Raw genomic sequence first — 6,000 nt, 5'->3', positions numbered from 1 at the left:
AGATTTTTAAGGGTGTGAATTTATCCCTATTGGGCGAGCCGGTGGTGACGGTGGTGAGGAAAAACTCCCTGAGATGATATGAGGAAGAAACCTTGAGAGGAACCAGACTCAGAAGGGAACCCGTCCTCATCTGGGTCACGACGGATAGTGTGAAAGTAAAAGGAAGTTCATTATGGTTCAATATGAAGTCTGTTTTGTTGAACTAGTCCACTGTTCACTAAAGGAGACCCGAGTGCAAAATTGTATGTGGTAATTACAGCCCCAAGGCCATCGCTAAGGCAACCGTAGTCCCAGCAACGCATTTGTTTTGAATAGTTTTAGGTGTACCAATGATTTTGTCACATACTGTATGTTTGAATAAAAGAATCAAAATGACTATAATTTAAAAAAAAAAAAGAAGCTTCTATGACTGATGATTATATTAGAGGAAGAGGACGCCTAGGGTGCCAAAATAGCCAGAAATAGCCCTGATTTAGGGTGTCCATGTGGGACCATCCACAGCAGAAGAAGTTGAGGAAGCTCCAAGCAGAAGTAGAGCAGCAACTGGTGCACAGACAGCCTTCACAGACCTGGGTGTTCTCTAAATCAGACAGGTTCATGTTGTAAAACGTCAGAACACAACTTTACCAAGTCACTCTCTAACAGGGTTTAAGCTTCTTAGACGTTGAGCTGTTTGTCTAAGTTGATATAGTGTTGCTGGAGATTACAGATCACTTCAGTAAGGTGCTCTGGATACGGCCATCTGCATGTGTGTGTAAATGCATGTGTGGAATGGGTGGTCTTCAGTCCTCCAACACGAGTCCATATTGTACCTCTCATCAAGTCTTTGCTGGACGTTGTTCAGTAGATGGTCATCAGTTCCATCCTGATCACTACAGGTTGAATAGTTTGCTCAGCTTGTGTGTGTGTGTGTGTGTGTGTGTGTGTGTGTGTGTGTGTGTGTGTGTGCACGTGTTTGGAGACAGCTGCACTGGTGATATGATAACCGTGTTAAAGAGTGAAGAATCGTTAATGGCAGCGTTACGCAGGCAAACGCTCCACCTTTACACCAGCTGATGCCTACACAAATGTGACACCACACACACACACACACACACACAAACTACTGTAACTATGTTACAGGGCATTGTGTTCAGATAAAGTCTAGTTCAGTTATTTGTTTATTTTGCCAACAGGCGCCCTGGAGTCTCAGCACACGCAATGTTTCATCCCGTTTCCTCGGGAAAATTTAACATTACACCTATTACCTGCAGCACACACGCCTCGTCCAACAAAAAGTCTCAACGTTGAATACTAATCATGTTTCTCTGACAAGTTTTCATGATTCCTCACTAACGTAAGTACAAAAATGTATTGTCTTATCAGCTATTAAGAGCTAGGAGCTCTTAAGAGTGTTAACATTTGGGGAAGAAAAAAAAAACAAAAAAACTCAAATAAACGCGGAGGATATTCAGATAAGCTTGAATTTTAATATGTGGATTTCTCAGATGGCTAAAACTTTTTCCATCCATCCATCCATCCATCTTCTATACCGCTTATCCTTCCTTCATGGTCACGGGGAACCTGGAGCCTATCCCAGGGAGCATGGGGCACAAGGCTAAAACTTTATCTCATTAACTAATTCATTCATTCGTCTCTAGTATCTGGTCAGAGTTCCAGTGGATCCTGAATTAATTCTTGAATAATGCAGACTAAATAAACGAGCTCTTGGTGTTTCTCTCAGACATAGGGACCTGCAGGTTGGTAAATTGTTGTTGTCTATAAACAATGGGTGGGTTTTGAGTGTTGTTATTGACAACAAGTGAATTAGTGTTTATGTCTAAACAACAACAACAACAACAAAAAGAGTGTTCATTATGGTCTATGGCACACACACACACACACACACACACACACACACACACAAAGAAAGACAGAGACAGAGAGAAAAAGAGGGAGAAAACAGGAATGCTGGATGCACTGCTCAACTGATCCCATCATCTCTCTGGGTATAAGGAAGGCATGCATCAAGACCCTTCTCTGTTCTGGCAGCTCGGTAGTGGAACGAACTCAACCCCCCCGTCCCCTCCTCCGCCTTCCCCAAGTACAGTTTTGGAGACTGATGGTGTTCTTAGTCCATGACCTATCAAACCAGTATCAGGATTAGGATGTATTTATTGATAGAGACTTCAAAGCACTTCTGGATAATGCCAAATGCCGTAAATGTAAATATAAAATTTAAATCATATAAATATCGTAATTGTTTAAAAAGCAGTGTTTGGATTTTTATTATTTTTGATTTTTTACATACTGTCGAAAAAGGAGTGCATTTCCTGTATAAACTCTGCATGTTTGTGTGTGTGTGTGTGTGTGTGTGTGTGTGTGTGCATAAGTGTACGTGCAAAAGATGTGCATGCAATTCCATCCTATCACTCCATGTTGTCTGACATGTGCATGCGCATAGTCGACTTTATCTGTGTGTGAAATGCTTTCTGACATTTTTCACTTTCAGACAAGTTGCGAAAAGTGTGTGTGTGTGTGTGTGTGTGTGTGTGTGTGTGTGTGCGCTGATCTGTGCAACTTCAGCATGCAGGTTCAGCCCTGAGGGCATCATGCTACTTGCACTTCTTGATGACACAACATACACATTTACAAAAAAAAAAAACCCCAACAACAACAACAATACACATGCATACATGAGGGTAGAAGATAGATAAACAGCCGGTTTCACACAATTAAACTGAATTTCCGGTTGTGTGATAGCACGTTTCAATTGTTTCAATGTATCCTAATATACGGTGATAATTGTTATCTCCTAACATCTTATATTAAACCAATGAGTAAATAATAATAATAATAATAATAATAATAATAATAATAATAATAATGAACAAATCACAGATATGACACAAAACAATTTTTGTTTAATTGCTGAACATTCTGGCTTTGTGAAGCATACCTCAAACAAGTTAAATTCAATTATTTTAATTTATGGCATTTTTTCCCCCAGGTCAAACAGAGGGGGAAAAAAATTGACGGAATCACCTTGTAATTTGCATTTCTAAAACAAATACCAGCACGTGTCTAAAAATGCAAATTTGTCTGCAGTTAAAAGAGAATGCTTACAGACCCTTTAAAGAGTGCTTACAGATCTTAACCTCTATATGTTTTGAAAGGAAACATGGCCCCAACGAAAGAGTTGTCAACTGAAACAACGGAAAGGATAATAAAACTCCTTCGAGAAGGAAATCCGACACAAAATATGTTGGTAGTTAAGGTGGTCGTTATTCATGCATGAGTTCATACGACTCACATCGTAGTCAAGGTTAGCTCTTCATTACTTCACGATTGGTACATGATTAACTCATATTTAAGTAAGAATTAATTCAGTGATTAGTGCGTGATTGTTCGTGTGCTGTTATTGTAAAGTGTTACTGGGCTTCTGGTGACCTGTCCTCCACAGCTGGAGTCACTTCTCGTTCTCTTTGATGTGCTTCTTGTACTTGTTCAAGCACTTGTACAGATGCACTTGGTGTTGTCCCACCTAAATATTCCTCACCCCAACCCTCTAGCCGAATAATAGGCCGGTGGCTCATGTTCCGAATTGTTTTCCTGTGCACATCAAGCACTGTTTAATGCTGATTCGGCTTAATTCACTGGATTTCTGATAATCCATATCTCTGGGGTTAAAGTGGGGTTTTCCTTCCGCACAACATACTGCTGTATTCTTTGCACTTGGGCCGGAATCACTCTATACAGTATGCTATACCAAATGGATAGCCAAAAATAACCAGGTTACAAGACAGTGCAGCCAGTGTCTGAATCTCCTGCAAGCCAAATATAGGTACTAGGGTTAGGGTTAGGGTTAGCCTAACCCTAACCCTAACCTTTGTGCTCACTGACTTGGGATTGATCCTCTCAAAGATGAGGTGTCACAATAGACCCTGCCTGACGGTCGAAATCAACCCTGCAGAATCTGTCTTGCAGGCAAGCTTAACTCTTTGGTCATGCTGGCAAAGAGACCCTGGATAGGAGGATGCAGATTTCAGGATCACAAAGCCAGTGCAGCCAAATGCACCATCTTTAGTTCACCACAAACTAGTTCTATTTTTCAATGCCTAAAACAGACCCTTGGCAGGCATCTGAGTACCCCTCAGCCACCACATGGCACGGGCTCTAGACAGCTCCTCCAGCATGAATGAGTCTCACTCAGCATGCCCCTTTAGGGCAGGAGCTGTCAGTGGGATGCTTTACAACCAAAAAATACTGGACATGCATCAGATCAGTGGTTCCTGATAACAATACCACAGGGATACAACCTGAAGTTCTGTTGCTGGCTGCCAGGTGTTTTGGGGTTCAAGGCCTTGTCAGACTCCAAAAGGTACTGAAACATCCCAAGAAGTTTGTTCCCTCTTGGACTGAGATGCAATACGAGGTCTTCTATTCTACGTACTTCCTTGTTCAGAAGAAGGATGTCCGTTCTAGATTTGAGAGGTTTCTAAAGACTCTGCCTTTCAATGTGGTAAGGGTGACAAATATAGTTGTGCAACCACAGGACTTGTTCATTTTGGTGTATCTGTGGTTGTTGAGATTTTCGTCTTCCCATTGCCGTGGAAACAGATGCTTTTCAAGGTTTGCCTTACACCAGGTGGTGGCCATTCGATCCTCAGACCAACTGTTCTTCTGCCATGGAGGAAAGACATGGGGGCTCCCTTTGTCTAAACAGAAGCTGGCCCACTCTGTAGATGGGCTGGATGCCTAGCCTCGACTGTGACATGCAAGCCTACGAGTAGCGTCTTCTCCTCCTGGGCTTTATTTAGATTCCTCACTCGCTCGAGGAAGTCTGGACTGTTGCTACCTGGGCTTTCTCTAGATTCTGCCTCAGCTGTCGTCTCGGAGCACCTTTATGTTAGTTCTAAGGATAGTTCTGTTCACATTGTAGGCATACTTTGTCCAGGTGGTACACACCACCCCTGGTGGTTAGGAGGTGTGAAATAGAGCACTAGTTTTGCATGTCACTGTTGTTCCACGAACCCCAGATAATTCCCAGGGTTCCTTGCCATTTGGTGCTGGTGTAGTTGGAGTAGTGCAAATGCTGCGTCATGTTTTTAGGAGATATAGGCATGTCCGGGCTTCGCACACGGAGGTATCTAGGTGTTTCTCACCACCCCTGGTGATTATGCCAGATTAATAGAACCACAGTCACCAGTCATCCGCAGTGGACTCCAACTTTTGTTGCTAACTTTTGTTGTGTTGCTATTTATTTTTATTAATAACAAAATGCTGATCTTGGAAAATCCCATACTGGAGTGTGTGGGATTCTGTTCTCCGGTGAGTGCGTGTGTACAGGCGTGTGACTGAGAGAGTGTTGTGCTTATCTTGCTTCTCTCTCCACACATTCGGTTTCGCTGAACGGTTCAATTAAGCCACACCGATCTTAGGCTTACCCTAAAACACACACACACACACACACACACACACACACACACACACACACAATTCACACACCTAGCAGTCTCATGTTCTTGCTCAGACCTGCCGACCGAAACTTACATGCAAAAGAGTGTGTGCATGTTTGTGCGTGTGTATGTGTGTGTGTGTGTGTGTGTGTGTGTGTGAGTTACAGAGAATTATGGAAGAGGCTCTCAGATCCATGGTTTGGCACCAAACACATTCTGCTGTCACACTCTCTGTCTTGACCTGACCTGAAATAATATCTTTTTTCAGTCACTCCTTTGTGTGTGTGTGTGTGTGTGTGTGTGTGTGTGTGAGAAAAGGAGGGTTTTTTTCCCCCAAGTTTTAAGTTTCGGTTGCTTTTATTGCATCAGTTCTCAGTATTTAGCATAAATATGCTAGCAGTAACAACAAAGGATAACTCTTTACAGTGCACGTCTGCACACACAGCCCTAAATCTCTGGCTTTTGGACCTGACGCTGATAACAGCTTGGACGGTCCTTTCCTTACAATTTGAGACACAGCTACAGACTCCCATGAGCCATGTGATTCCTAAAATCCTACATT

Source organism: Ictalurus furcatus, chromosome 18, assembly GCF_023375685.1.
Source record: "Ictalurus furcatus strain D&B chromosome 18, Billie_1.0, whole genome shotgun sequence".
Taxonomy (NCBI): Eukaryota; Metazoa; Chordata; class Actinopteri; order Siluriformes; family Ictaluridae; genus Ictalurus; species Ictalurus furcatus.
Note: the sequence above shows the minus strand (reverse complement) of the source record.